The 16,067-nt window shown below is 37.9% G+C and overlaps 1 long non-coding RNA gene across 1 annotated transcript in view; it reads right to left on the bottom strand.

Moving 5' to 3' along the window:
- LOC110342881 overlaps positions 1–16,067 on the bottom strand; it is a 48,934-nt gene that overhangs the window by 26,336 nt on the left and 6,531 nt on the right. Inside the window, exon 2 of the long non-coding RNA XR_002385056.1 lies at positions 5,573–5,639. This is a non-coding gene — a long non-coding RNA (uncharacterized LOC110342881). The remainder of the gene's footprint in view (positions 1–5,572; positions 5,640–16,067) is intronic.

Raw genomic sequence — 16,067 nt, 5'->3', positions numbered from 1 at the left:
ACCAAAGACAGACGTTATCTCAGAGTAAAGGGCTGGGAAAAGATCTTCCAATCAAACGGCCCCAAGAAACAAGCGGGCGTAGCAATCCTAATATCTAACAAATTAGGCTTCAAATTAAAATCAATCAAAAGAGATGAAGAAGGGCACTTCATTTTCATCAAAGGAAAAATACATCAAGACGAAGTCTCGATTTTAAATATCTACGCCCCAAATACAAAGACACCTACATTCGTGAAAGAAACATTACTAAAGCTCAAAATGCACATAAAATCTCACACACTAATAGTAGGAGACTTCAACACTCCGCTCTCACCGCTAGATAGGACCTCCAGACAGAAACTTAACAAAGAAACAAAAGAATTAATAGAAGTTATGACCCAACTGGGTTTAACAGACATCTATAGAACATTCCACCCAAATACAAAGGGATATACCTTCTTCTCGGCACCACATGTAACCTTCTCTAAAATTGACCACATAATAGGAAACATAGCAAATCTCCACAGATACAAAAAAATTGGAATAACCCCCTGCATCTTATCAGACCACCATGCATTAACATTAGAATTCAACAATAACACAAATCGCAGAAACCCTACAAACTCATGGAGATTGAACAATGCACAATTGCACCATCCCTGGGTAAAGGAACAAATAAAAAAGAAATTAAAGACTTCCTCGATTTCAATGAGAATGAAGACACAACATACACAAACTTATGGGACACTTTGAAAGCAGTGCTGAGAGGAAAGTTTATAGCACTAAGTGCCCACATGAAGAAACTGGAGAACAGTCATACTAGAGAATTAATAGCACAGCTGAACGTTCTAGAACAAAAAGAAGCAAACTCACCCAGGAGGAGCAGACGCCAGGAAATAATCAAATTGAGGGCTGAAATCAATCAAGTAGAAACCAGGAAAACATTGAGAAGAATCAATGAAACAAAGAGTTGGTTCTTTGAGAAAATCAACAAAATAGACAAACCTCTGTCCAAACTAACCAAAAGACAGAGAGAGAACATGCTAATTAACAAAATCAGGGATGAGAAAGGGGACATAACAACGGACTCTGATGAAATCAAGAGAATCATCAGGGCATACTTTGAAAATCTGTACTCCACAAAATTTGAAAATTTAAAGGAAATGGACAATTTCCTGGATAGATATCACTTGCCAAAACTAAATCAAGAACAGATAAATAATCTAAACAGACCTATAACCCCTAATGAAATAGAAGCAGTCATCAAAAGTCTCCCAAACAAAAAAAGCCCAGGCCCAGATGGCTTCAGTGCAGAATTCTACCAGAAATTCAAAGAAGAGCTCATTCCAATACTCGTCAAAGTATTCCACACTATAGAAGCAGGAGGCTCACTGCCAAACTCTTTCTACGAGGCTACAATTACCTTGATACCCAAGCCACACAAAGACACAACTAAGAAAGAGAACTATAGACCAATTTCCCTCATGAACATTGATGCAAAAATACTCAATAAAATACATGCAAACCGGATTCAAGAACACATCAGAAAAATCATCCACCATGATCAAGTAGGTTTCATTCCAGGAATGCAGGGATGGTTCAACATTAGAAAATCTATCAATGTAATCCACCATATTAACAATCTGCGAAAGAAAAACCACATGATCATCTCACTAGATGCTGAAAAAGCCTTTGACAAAATCCAGCACCCCTTCATGATAAAGGTCCTAGAGAGATCAGGGATAACAGGAACGTACCTGAATATAATAAAAGCAATATACAGTAAACCAACAGCTAACATCAAACTAAATGGAGAGAAACTCAAAGCAATTCCTCTAAAATCAGGAACAAGACAAGGCTGTCCACTCTCTCCATATCTCTTCAATATTGTACTTGAAGTTCTAGCTACAGCAATAAGACAACAAAAGGAGATAAAGGGGATACAAATAGGAAAAGAAGAAGTCAAACTTTCATTATTTGCAGATGATATGATAGTTTACATAAGTGACCCAAAAAACTCCGCAAGGTTACTCCTAGAGCTGATAAACACCTTCAGCAATGTGGCAGGATACAAGGTAAACTCAAAAAAATCAGTGGCCCTATTATATACAGATGATGAAGTGACTGAGAAAGAAATCAGAGAAACATCACCTTTTACAATAGCCAAAAACAGCATCAAATATCTGGGGATAATGTTAACCAAGGAAGTGAAAGACCTGTATATCAAGAACTTTGTGTCTTTGAAGAAAGAAATCAAAGAAGATACCAGAAAATGGAAAGATCTCCCATGCTCTTGGATTGGTAGGATCAACATAATAAAAATGGCAATCTTGCCAAAAGCAGTCTATAGATTCAATGCAATCCCTATAAAATTCCATCACAATTCTTCAAGGACCTGGAAAGAACATTAATCAACTTTATATGGAAAAACAAAAGGCCCAGGATAGCCAAAACATCCCTATACAATAAAGGAACTTCAGGAGGCATCACCATACCTGACTTCAAGCTCTATTATAGAGCTATAGTCCTGAAAACAGCTTGGTATTGGCACAAAAATAGGCAGGTAGACCAATGGAACCGAATCGAAAGCCCTAATTTTAACCCACACACCTATGAACACCTAATTTTTGACAAAGAAGCTAAAACTGTACAGTGGAAAAAGAAAGCATCTTCAACAAATGGTGCTGGCATAACTGGGTAGTGGTATGCAGAAGACTGCAGATAGATCCATGTTTATCGCCTTGTACAAAACTTAAGTCCAAATGGATCAAAGATCTCAACATACATCCAGCCACACTGAAACTTTTAAAAGAGAAAGTGGGAGATACTCTTCAACGAGTTGGTACAGGAGACCACTTCCTAAACATAACACCAGTGGCACAGGCACGGAGATCAACAATTAACAAATGGGACCTTCTGAAACTAAAAAGCTTCTGTAAGGCAAAGGACACAATCAAAAAGACAAAAAGGCAGGCCACAGAATGGGAAAAGATATTCACTAACCCTACATCTGACAGAGGGCTAATCTCCAAAATTTACAAAGAACTCAAGAAACAAGTCTCCAAAACACCAAAGGATCCACTTGAAAGGTGGGGTACAGAGCTAAATAGAGAATTCTCAGTAGAGGAGGCTAAAATGGCCAAGAGACACTTAAGAAAGTGCTCAACATCCTTAGCCATCAGGGAAATGCAAATCAAAACAACTCTGAGATACCATCTTTCTCCTGTCAGAATGGCTAGAATCAAAAACACCGAAGACAATTTATGCTGGAGGGGATGTGGAGAGAGAGGAACACTCCTCCACTGCTGGTGGGAATGCCAACTCATACAGCCTCTTTGGAAATCAGTATGGAGATTCCTCAGGAAAATGGGAATTACTCTACCACTAGACCCAGCAATTCCACTCTTAGGCATTTATCCAAATGAGGCAGGTTCATACAACAAGGGCATCTGCTCCACTATGTTCATAACAGCATTGTTTGTAATAGCCAGAACCTGGAAGCAACCTAGATGCCCCTCAACTGAAGAGTGGATAGAGAAAATGTGGTACATTTACACAATGGAGTATTACTCAGCAGAAAAAAACAATGGAATCTTGAAATTCGCAGGGAAATGGATAGCACTGGAAGAAACCATCCTGAGTGAGGTAACGCAGTCGCAAAAAGACAAACATGGTATGTACTCACTCATATATGGATTTTAGATATTGATCAGGATAGTGCCAGTCTGCACTTCCACAGATAGAGAGTCTGGGAAACAGGAAAGAACCTAAAAGATATGCATATATGCATAGTACCCAAGAGAAGAGGATGGAGACAAGATCCTCTGAATGGATGGGGAACAGGGCAAGGGGGGGGGTAGTGGGACCTGGGAAGAATAGAGGGGGTAAAGAGGAAGGGAGTTGGTCATGGGGGAACAGGAAGTTGAGGGGGCGGGGGTAGAATAGGGGGAAGAGGGAATCATAGGATCGAAGACAGATCAGGCACCAGAGTGACCTCGAGTGATCTAAAGGTATAACATCAATTGGCAAGCTAAGCAATAGTGGAGGGACCACCTCGAATGCCCATTCCTGATAATGAACTTGATGTCTATAACTATCCGGGAGCCTTCATCCTGGGACTGATGGAAGCAGAGGCAAACACACAACTAAGCACTGAACTGAACCCAAGGAACCCAGTGACAGAGAGGAGTGATGAGCAAATTGGCAAAGAATGGGCTGGCAAAACCAGCAGAGACAGCTGATCTGAACAGGGGAGTGCTCTTGGACCCCAGAAAGACAGTGGGGAGGCCAGCATGGGACTGATCTGGACCCCCCCAAATGTGAGTGCCAGTGAGAAGGCCTGGACAACCTATGGGGCCCTGAGCTGTGGATCAGTGTCTATCCCTGGTATACAATCTGTCTTCATGTGCCTATAGCACAAAGAGAGATGCTCTCTCAGCCTGGACTCTTAGGGGAGTGCCTTGACCCTACCAAGAGTAAAATGATAGACTCTAGACATCCCCTATGTGGAAGGATTTGGCAATAGGGTGGGAGGGAGGGTGGAAGGGGAGTGCGGGAGGACGGGAGGGAGAGGGAACTGGGATTGACATGTAAAACAAGCTATTTAAAATTAAAATTAAAAAAAAAAACTTAAAATAGCAAAAAAAAAAAAAAAGAAGATAGAAGACGGTTTGCAAATGCTGTTTTCAAAGACTTCGACTATGGTCTTCCAATCCTTGTCCTCTCAAATGAAAGAATTCACAAACACATAGTTTAAGTGAAAATTTATTTAGTAAAGCAAACCAAACCAAGCATTCTAAAGAGAGATTTGATAAACTGCATCCAAGTCTGCAAGCAGTCCAGTAGGTTTTATGCTGTAGGATTTAAAGAAGTTTCATGAATACCTAGGAGGCACATAACCTTAATAGGGTAGGGACATCGATTTTCTGTCCCCAGATATAGTGACCCAGATCTTCTTTTGAAAGCATTTCCTCCCATGACCCTCCCAAGCAACTGAGCATGGAAGTTTTAAAATACAGTTAGTGGTGTCAAAATGAAGTCAGGAACTTTTGAGGCTATAGACAATTCCTTGGAGCTTGTTTGGCAAGTGGGAAACTGCCTTAGTTCTCAACACAGAGGGAACAATCTAAGCTCCCCTGAAGGAATTTTAACCACATCCAGACCCCCAGAAACACAACTGCTGAGATACTCTGCAGCTGTCCTTAGCTGCCTCATAGCTATCTTACCAAAAATGCAACAAAGTGTTAACGTTTTAACACAAAGGCTATGGAAGAGTATCTATTAGCATTTTTCTTATAAAGCATTTCAAACATTTAAAATTATTTAATGGATGATGTTTTTCACATTTTGTCTGCAATAGAGGAGAGAAAAGTTGGACTATGAAAATGTAAACAATGATTAAAGCCTAAGGGGACAAATAGGGGTGGACAAAAGGTGAAATGTGGGGATGGAGGCGGACTAGCAAAGGGCAATGTCTACAGCTGTGTGAACATTTTAGTAAATTAAAACTTAAATGAAAAAGATAGACCTGTTTCCACAGCACATTTAACCAGATTATTTCACGGGTTAAAACACATTCAATATGAACACTCACCATTTTCTCAGGAAAAGAGACAAGGCAAGGATATTTTGGGTTGATGTTTCCAAAGCATGTGTTAATTCTGTTGAATGAGAAGAGAGTACAATTAATCATAATCAAACTTTCACATTTGGCTGATCTGAAAACATTATTTCAAAGCAACAAACCAATAGTTCATCTGTCTATCTGAGTTTCCTCAACATCATGCACTTCTCAACATTGCAAAGGCTGCAGGAACAGAATGGTGGCAAACTATTGGCATTGGCATCTCTGCATTAAACATCTGCACACATAAAATAATTCTCCCATTATTTTTTAGTGATTCAAACCTCCGTGTCAATTTGCTTTCCTTAATTGCTTTTTTATTTCATTACCAAGACTTTTTAAAGTAATTCATAGTATGCAGCAGTGTTTGAAGATGTTTGTCATCTTAAGTAGCTTTTTCTTTCACTTACCACTCAGAAGCCAAAAGAAATTCGAACATACTAAGTAAAACACTAGGGTTTTAATAGATGTAATTAACAGAGAGATAATGCTTGAGGACTTAACCATTCATTCATCCATCCATCTACCCATCTGTTCCACACACTTTTTTGAGAAATTACTTGACATTTATGTTAAGATAATGAAATGTCTTAGGGATTTCCAGATTTAGGAGAAAAAATACATGAACAATAATGGTAATTGAAGTCTGAGAAATGTTAGATTAGAGACTGGAGCATAGCATAGGAAATAAGAATAAAAACTTCCAGTAGAAGACACAGCTCGTCTTGTATGCACTATTCCTTTTATTCCAATATAAAAGTCTGTATTTCACCTATCACTCAGGATTCAGTTCAGACTTTTTTTGAAAATTAGATACTAGAACACTGTTTTTCTTAACTGTGGGTCATAACTCCTTTGGATGTCAAATGACCCTTTACAGGGGTCATCTAAGACCCTCAGAAAACAAAGATATTTACATTATGATCCATAACAATAGTAAAATTACAGTTAGGAAGCAGCGATGAAAATAATTTTATGGGTGGGGGTCACTACAACATGAGGAGCTGTATTAAAGGGTTGAAATGTTAGGAAAGTTGAGAATCCCTGGACTAGAAAGAGTTATAAGGACACTTGTATCAACTCACATAACTTTTCACTGGTGACTACTCAGAATGGTGATTCCATTTTATTTCGTGAGTGTCCATAGTAGGTTTTTTCATTCAAAAATATGAGAGGAAAATATATGAATCCCACCTTGAGATAATCCCATATTTAGCTGGAAAGATTAATTTATTAATAACCACAATATAAATATAAAATAATATATTATTTATAATACACTATAAATAATAATATACTATAATATAAATATGAAAAGCCAAATGTTAATGTTTTGATGGGGCCAGATATAGGTCACATCAGTAGAAAACAATGAGACAAACTTGGACAAACATGTAGGGACACAGCAGCTTTTTGAATGTCAAACTTAGAAATGCATAATTTGGTCTTGAGAGATGGCTCAGCATTTAAGAGCACTGGTTGCTCTTCCAGAGAACCCAGGTTCAATTACCAGCACCCACATGGTAGCTAATGATCATCTGTAATTCCAGTTCCAGAGGATCCAACACCCTCATACACACATGCAGAAAAAACACCAATGCACATGAAATAAAAATAAATGATTAAAAATAAAAGAAATCATACTTTGTCTGTAATACCTGAGGAATAAGTAAGCATTTTTAAATTTCTGGAATGATATTATGATGTTGTTAACTGAACATAAAAATGTTAAGGTATTATTTTTAACATATTAACATGTCTACTATTGTTATCCTTATTCAGCTCAAACTATAGGCAACTAAAGAATGCTGAGAATGAGAGAAATAGTCTTCCTAATAAATAGCACATGTGTTGGTCAGCTTGAAAACATCATACAAGTAACATTATACAGACTGAGAAGGTTTTATTAATATTTAGGAATATATATATGATGCTTATGACAATAAGCAATGAAAATGCCATAAATTTTAAAGGAAATAAAGGGTATATATTTGGAAGGACTTTAAGAGAGAGAAGGTGAAGAGGCAATGATGCAATTATATTATGATCTCAAAAATAAAAGAAAATTTAAAATATAAACAATTGCAATGATATATACAAGAATTCTAAGCTGAAATATTTAAAATACTCTGGACAGTTTAGAATTTAATGTAAAAAAGTATAGTTTTTAAAGAATTTATTATTATGAAGAGCTAAACCACATCAATGACAAGAAGGGGCTGATAACTTGAATAAAGATGAAGGGGGGGACATCGATGGAGCTTGTGAACAGTATACCAGATAGACCTGGAGACCTCAGAAAAATTTCACCAGTCCCTACATAGGGAGGATAACTGAACAAACTCAAAACAATAGGAATCTAATCTAATAAAAGAAAATGGCTAGTACTTATCAGTTTTGTAGAAATATAAATGATTAAAAAACTTCCTTGAATATGTAAAATATTCTGGACACCATACTGACTGACTCATTCACATAGCCCATATGATTCTGACTTTGAGTAAGTTCTGCATTACACTCATTTATTTAGTGCATGTGTGTGCGTGTGCGTGCGTGTGCGTGTGTGTGTGTGTGTGTGTGTGTGTGTGTGTGTGTGTGTGCGCGCGCGCACGCATGTGCATGTGGTGCAGGGGGGTGGACCAGAGGAAAGCTTTCAGGTTCTGATTCTCTCTTTCTGCCATGTGGATCTCAGTGGTAGAACTCACTCAGGTTGTCAGGTTTTGTGGCTAGCACCTTCACCAGCTGAACCATCTTGACAGTCTTCTCTCCCTTTCAATGATCTTTACTTTTAAAAAGATGAACAGGTTGTACTTAATCCACAGATAATGAAATTTATATAAAAATAAATTGCATGGCCTGATGAATGCTTCACAACTGTCAAACAATACAGCTCAATTTCAAAACCAAGATTTGTCTGATTCTAAAGCAAAGGTTAGCCTGTGGCTAAATCCAACCACCACCTACTTTGTCAACAGCCTTCTAGCAGCACAGCCACTCGCATCTGCGTACACATATAGATAGATGATGACAATGATGAAGACAGATAGATATATAGGTAGATAGGTGATAGGTAAATAGATTGATTGATGACAGATAAATATACATATGTAATATTCATCTATTTTCACCAGCAGTGTTAAATAGTACCAACAAAAATACCTGGTTTCTAAAACCTTTATCATCACTGTTTTACCTTATAGTCCTCAGTAACAATCATTGAGCAAATAAGTATATACTCTCAGGATTCTAGGTGTTGACTGAAGTTTTAAACCTCACAACAGCTCACACAAGTGATAAACTGTCAGACACTTGAGACAACAAAGATGCTTGTGACTCTAGCAATGAGAAAAGCCTTGAGCTTCCCTGACCCTGACCGGATTCACCTTCAATGGCACGGCTAGACCTTCTAGACCATGACTAGAAGATGCAACAAGGGTTTTCCTAGCACTGCATCCCTTCCTCACCTTAGGTATGCATGATCTAGAGATCTTTCCAAGCAAAGCCACTCAAACCCTTTACAGAACTTCCTACTGTCAGATGCAACTACAACAAAAATTCAATGCAGTCATATGTAAATGACACCTGAGATAATTCTTTTAGATAAAAAGTGATTCTATAAATATAAGATTATGGATTATAAAGCTATTAAATAAATTTTATAAATAAATTCAAATTATAACCTGTTTAGGATGCCAAGAAGAGTCTAAATTTCAAAGGAAGTGGCACTAATTAGATGAAAGGAGAGAAAACAAACTCTGCTAAGTGGACCTTTCAGGCAATGTTGGTACCTCTTTCTTCGACCTTTCCCTCTGAAACCTTTGCCTGCTTCAGGAAAAATGCTGAGACGAGGAAATGGAAACAGGAAGTTTTGAGAATGACACATGTTTGAAGAGGCCTGTGCTATGATCCTCGCTGCCTTCTTGACTCATTGAATTGCCCTCAAAGGCTCAGAAGGAAAGTGTTCCTGAAGACTGAGGGAAAGAAAGAGGCACTTTCTACTATGCCCTACACCCAAGTAAGAAAAGCCCTGTAGCTGGCTCTACATATGGGTTGCTGTACAGCATTTCCTTGAACTTGATGCCATAAACATCAGGGTTTTTTTTTTTGCTCGTGGGTTATTTAAGTTAAAAATTTAAGTGTGAATACTGAGTAGTGCCAGTTTCTACTCTTGGGTCATCAATATCCTCATCAGAGATAAAAACTTGGACTTTGCCAATAGAATACAGGACTTTGCCAAGTATTCTTAATTATACATTTCTGCCAGCACTATCACAAATAGTCATAGAAATGGGACTTACTTTTCTAAAAGTAGCAACACTAATCACTATCACAGTCAAATATTCATGTTTGTTCTCCCCACCATGTCTTCTATGTAATAAGGTTTGGAGTTCTATTTCTTATCAGAGAACAATGTTGAAATTAACGCCTTGTCCTTCACCAGACATTAAAAACAGTGAGAGCCATCCTGACCTTTCTACTTCATTTCAACCAGGTCAACTTTCATCAAGCTGATCAATACCCAATGTTTAAAGTTTTCTTGTTACCAGCTTTTAGATGCAAAGCTTCTAGGAAATCCTGTGACTTTAAATGCTGACATATTCCAAAATCTCTTTATATACCTCTCTATCCCCAAATTCTTTTCCATTAGATTCAAACCACCATATCCAATGTACCATCATCATTAGATTGTGTGGACCCATGTATTGCCGCTTACATTTCTTTGGTTTCCTCTTTGGATCTTTTTTTTGCATATTAGTTATTTAGCCTGCTCTGTATAACCTCTAGTCATTTTCCCACAAATTAAAGCAAAATACACTCTAATTGATCATTTCAAGAGTTTGATATGCTAAACCAATAAAACAAATTATATAGATACATTTTTTCAAACTTAAACCTCTTAAAAGTATAGAAAAAAACAGCTTCTGTTTGGGCACTTTACTTAGATATCAAAGAAAAATAAAAAGTAATGTTGTCTACTTGATGGGCCAATATACCCATGTATGTGCACATACACATGCTGTAACTTGGTGCTTCCAAGATCTGGAACTAACACATTTGCTAGAGTTTCCTTCCGTATACTTTATGGCACACTAAAATTAATTTGACATTTAAAATACCTTCCACTTTCACAGTTGCCTTAAAAATGAGACGGTTGTAGATAGGCGAAACTTAATAACAAATAATTCAGGATTTCTGCTCTCTGTCTGAAGCACAACTGTCATAAACATATACTTTCCACTCAGGGTTACCATGAGGAACGTATTAAAATGACAAACAGGAAAATGGATATGCTCCCAGCCAAACATTTTCATCATTAACAATAATAGAAATGTTGTTCCCAACAAGCCCCTGGGTATTGCAAGTGCTCAGGCTAGGAAGTAATTGCTCATAGATAGGGCTGGGCTGGCAACGAAGCCACTAGGTCTTCTTTTTTTCTTAAATAATGATTACATAAAACCGATTCAAACATTCTTCTGTGAAAACATCTATGAAAAGACCAGGAACAGTTCTGGCTCAGGAAAACTATCTGGAGACAAGATACTGTTTGGAGGCTTACAGGGTGAATTCTGCTGTGGATTCTTATACTGTAAACTCTTCTTGACTATTCCAAATTATAGAATCAACCTAAGTCCCGACCAACAAAAGAATAGATACAGAAAACACAGTGTGTATACACAGTGGAATTTTACTCAGCCAAAGGGAATGAAATTATGTCCTTTGGATAAAAATACATGAACTGGAGATTACTACATTGGGTGAAATAAGCCATTCACCCAAAAACAAATATATACTGCATGCTGGCACTTCGAAGTCTGAGCTGCAGGAGTGAAGAGGACATAATTAAGAGAGGGAAATGCTGGAGATAAGAGACTAGAAGAGGGGAAGGGGGAATGATGAACAAGAAACAGTAATGGAAGGATGAATATAACCAAAGCACACAGTACACATGTATTGAAGTGTAAAATTCACATATGGTAGTGAAAACATCATTCTATGTATCAAATAGAGGGATGAATAAATTAACTTCATTATTAACTCTACAAAATAGGCAGTACATTCCATTTCTTTGTGGTAGCATTCTATAGACCAAGGGATAGATAACTTAATCTGAATGCATACGAGGCTTTTAACAACTGAGCATACTCTTAGACAGGAGGATTGACAGTGTGAGGAAGAGAACAAGAAGTTGGAAAATGGTAACATGAGTGTGTAACTAGTTCCTCCCTGAAGTCCTCCCCAAACAACCTGAATACAGCACCCTTTGGAACCTGTACTACTTTTTGAAGACTTGAATAGTGAAATGATGAGGACCAGACTAGTGCTTTCCTCAATGACAGGAGAAGTCCGATAAAAGCTTGGGGTAGATATGGTGTGCTTAACTGAATTGTCATTTTAGGATGTCTTTCCCTCCCCCTCTCCCTCTGGCACATCCTCTTCCCCTACCCCTTCCTTCCTTCTGTCTTTTTTCTCTGTTCATATTTTTGTGCAAGTGCAACCACACTACCAGTCATGCATGTGGAGTTCAAAGAACAGCCTTCCAGTGTTGGTCCTCAACTTGTATCATGGTTGAGACAAGAGCATCTTGTTGTTTGTCATGGAATATGCAATGTGAGCTAGCCTTCAAGCTTCTAAGGATTCTCTTGTCTCAGCTCCCATGTTACTGTAGGAGCCTGGGGATTACAGACACACACTTCCATACTCAGCTTCACCTGTGATCTGGGAGTTCCATCTCAGGTCCTCACTTGCATGACAAGTGCTTTACCTACTAAGCTATCTCCCCAGCCCAGGATTTCAGATTCTTAAAAACTACTCACAACCCCAGAAAGATTTGCATATAGATATAGGTATAGACATTGACATAGGTTAGGTATAGATATAGATAGATGATTAAATATATGTAGAGAGATTAGATACAGATGAAGAGAGAGATTTTGCATGTCCAAAATTAAAATTTTAAAACTGTATTAATTTGTTAAAAGAAAAAACCTAGAAACCGGAAACCACTTCTAGTTATTTAGCACTCACTTCCCAGCCAATACATTACATGCTCGGCTTCCTGTGGGGTAAACACCCCAAAGGCCAATAAAGGAAGCATGATACTGCAAAGTTTCTGTCATCTTTGGAAGAAACCAAAGCAAATAACCAGGAGAGTAAAAATAAGACAGAAGAGATACAGGATCTTCACCAGCACCCAATCAAATGAAGGCACAAAGCTCAGTTTCCAATGTTTTTCACCCTTTCTGAGATTCTTCCATGACTGTCCATATAAATCTAATGTTTTATCTTTTGTGTCATAACTGAGCCAAGTGTATAGCTCTCTTACTGGGTTTAGCCACAGTACCATCATTTGCATGTCTCTTCAAGGACTATGGAGGGAAACTCAGAGTTCACTAGAATTCCAGTCTCAACTACTTGTAAGCTGTGTGACCCAGGGAAATTTTCTTCAGTACTATTTTCATTCCTTTATCATTGAGATGGAGATAATATGGTACCCCCACCCCCATGGAACCATTGCAGAGATCTAAATGAGAAAATCAGTGTGAGATGTTTATCACAGTGTTTATCACAAAGGAAGAAGCAAGGAAAATAGTAACTGTTATTTTTTAATGTCTTGAGCAGTACCACATATTTAGTGGTTCCTGGGGCTCTCTGACTGGTAAGTCAAAAATATATTAGAAATCTAATAAATGCCAAGTGCTCACTAAGAGGTAGGTGTACATGATTTGGTAAAATCAGTGTGGTGTTGAAATGTGTTATCATGGTTATGATAAACACAGATGAAAATGTGTCTAGGAAGGTGTATCAAATAGTATAAAAACAAGCTTCATGGGATAGGAAAACTCCCTTGTAATCTCCTCACGTTTGTCTACAATTACATGAAAGCTCAAAATTTTCCCTATAGCTCTATGCAGATTGTGGGAGGGGCCAATATAAGTTACTTGGGTAGATTAACATCCTTTGTCAGCTAATATATATAGTAAAGGCCTTATTACTATAAATACAGGACTTGTTTTGTAAGAAATGATCAACTTCAAATAACCAGAACTTAAATTATTCTGCAGATGAGAAGAAATGTTTTTGATTGTTTTGTTTTGTTTGGTGGAGGCAGATATTCCCACTCATCATTTCAAGAAGAACCTAAATAAAATTCACTATGGAGACATCACCATTGTCCTCTGTCCCATACACATCTGTTTCCATCAACCAATAAAACAGCCTCTCCCTGTGCCCAAGATGCTCATCCCCTAGAGATAAGTGAGTGCTATCATGTTCTCTCAGCAACCTGTACTACAGAACTGTTAAAACTCAGCATCTATGATTTACTAGGTTCTTGTTAGACTTACTTTCCCTTGAAGTGTCCAACGGAGGCCATAAAATACTAGTGAGAGCTTTTCCAAACAACTGCTTATCAATTAACTGAATACCAACCCTGAATGATCATATCTGAAAAGTCACATGCAATTTTTAACCAAGGTGCTTCTCTGAGCACTGGGAAAAGGACGGTGATGGATTTTATGATATGTATATCTGTTAAGTTGAAGGTGAAAAAATTCAATTAACTCCTTTTTCATGGGCCAGCGTATTATTCCCATGATCATTACTTAGCTAAGCTACTTAAGATAACTGTCCTTTAGAGAAAGGACTCCAAGTCTCATTAACTAGATTTCTGACCCATAGAGGAGTTTTATCATTTCTGTTCAGGGACTTTGCTTTTTTTTCATTTCAATTCAGTACTTCATCAAAATGTAAAGTACTAGCATGATTTAATATTATTTTGTTGAAGATCCTTATTCGTAAATTTAATCAAGATATTAGATTATGTCCAAAACTGAAGTTTAAGCTTCTCAGGATATTGTTCCTTGTAGTTTTATATCATATAGGCTGGGCTAGTCTCTTGGGAAGGTTTAAATTAAGGGAGATTTGCTTTGAAATTTGGGAAGAATCAGTTGAAGCTGTATATATGAATCACAGAGATAGTTAAGAACACAGTGTGATTGAGAGGCATGATGGAATAGACACCTAGAACAAACAAACAAGGATAATGTATTTAGATGATCAAGTGCTGTTGACCAGGGGTGACAGCTATATTTTCTGCTCATTCAGTGACAATGTAATAATTACAATTGTACTTTAAGATGTATCAACACAATGCTTTCAAAATAAAACTACAGATTTAAAACCTTCTACCTACAGGAAAACCCATGTTGCCTGGTTTTCCTCTAGATGGTCTTGTGGTGACATCCCAGTATAGCCTGAAACAGAGGTCAAGAGCTCAGAAGAATGATCTGTATGGTATTTAGAGACCCATATGGAAGACACATTTCCCCTCTGGACTTTTAGAGCAATTTGTATCTTTTATTTTCATTGTATTAATCACTGTATTAAAATTATACATTTACTCTATGTCTCTATGTACTGTGCATTCACTTGGAGTAGGGATCATTTATGTTCATCTTTCCATTTCCAGTGTCTTACAAACAATTATAATAGCTAGCTATGACTGAAAGCTTATTATTCACCAGCTGTAGCTCTTATATATGAGGGTGATTGAACCCTCAGAATAATGTGAGGCGGTGTTTCTTTATTGCTCACATTACAGATGGGAAAATTGAGGGTTGTGTTGTGTAAATAAATCTTCCAAAGTTATGCTGCTAGTGAGACACTGAATGTCATCTGGTCAATGTGTCATGCTCAGGATCATCATGTTACCCTATGGACATGGTGGGCAAGTTAGACCTGGAGACTGTAGGCAATGGGTGGAAGGGATTAGGAAGCATCATGAACTGTATTTCCCAGAAATAAGGCAGTGAGGAAAGACATCAGGTAAAATGAAATTGTATACTATTCTCTAAGTGTGATGGTGATCGGGGCAATAAGTCTGATGTGGCTGACTCCTCTGCCCCATGTAGCAAGCTACTACTACAAAGTAGAGGAAACAGAGTTTGGGTGTGGTTCCTTCACATACTCTTACAGTCAGGGGTTGTGGAGATTTGAATGAGAAATGTTTCCCACAGATACTACATATCTGAACACTTGGTTCCTTACTGGCACCATTATGTGGGGAGATTCTAGAACCTTTGGTTGATGAAGACTTGCTGTAGAAGTGCATCACTGAGGGCAGGCTTCTAGAACATCTACATCGCCATGCTTGCAGTTTGCTCTCTCTGCTTCCTGATCGCGCTTGGCTCTCAGCTTCCTCTTTTGGCTACCCACTGCCATGCATTCCCTGCCATTGTGCAAATCCCCATTGGAAACGTAATCCCAGACAAACTTCCTTCCTTAAGAAGCTTCTGGGCACATTTTATCACAGCAACCACAGTCTTGCTAGATTCCTGATGCGTCAATGGCAAAGTGACTCACTTGTTCTTATCTGTCTTGCTCTTCTGTTTTAAGTACACCTCCAGTGAATTCCTTTACCTGTGAGCAAAGTGATCACATGACTTATACTATGGGCCATCCCAGA

The sequence above is a fragment of the Mesocricetus auratus genome, unplaced genomic scaffold (genome assembly GCF_017639785.1).
Source record: "Mesocricetus auratus isolate SY011 unplaced genomic scaffold, BCM_Maur_2.0 Super-Scaffold_100006, whole genome shotgun sequence".
Taxonomy (NCBI): domain Eukaryota; kingdom Metazoa; phylum Chordata; class Mammalia; order Rodentia; family Cricetidae; genus Mesocricetus; species Mesocricetus auratus.
The sequence above is the reverse complement of the archived record's forward strand: the minus strand, read 5'-3'. Positions and strand labels throughout refer to the sequence as shown.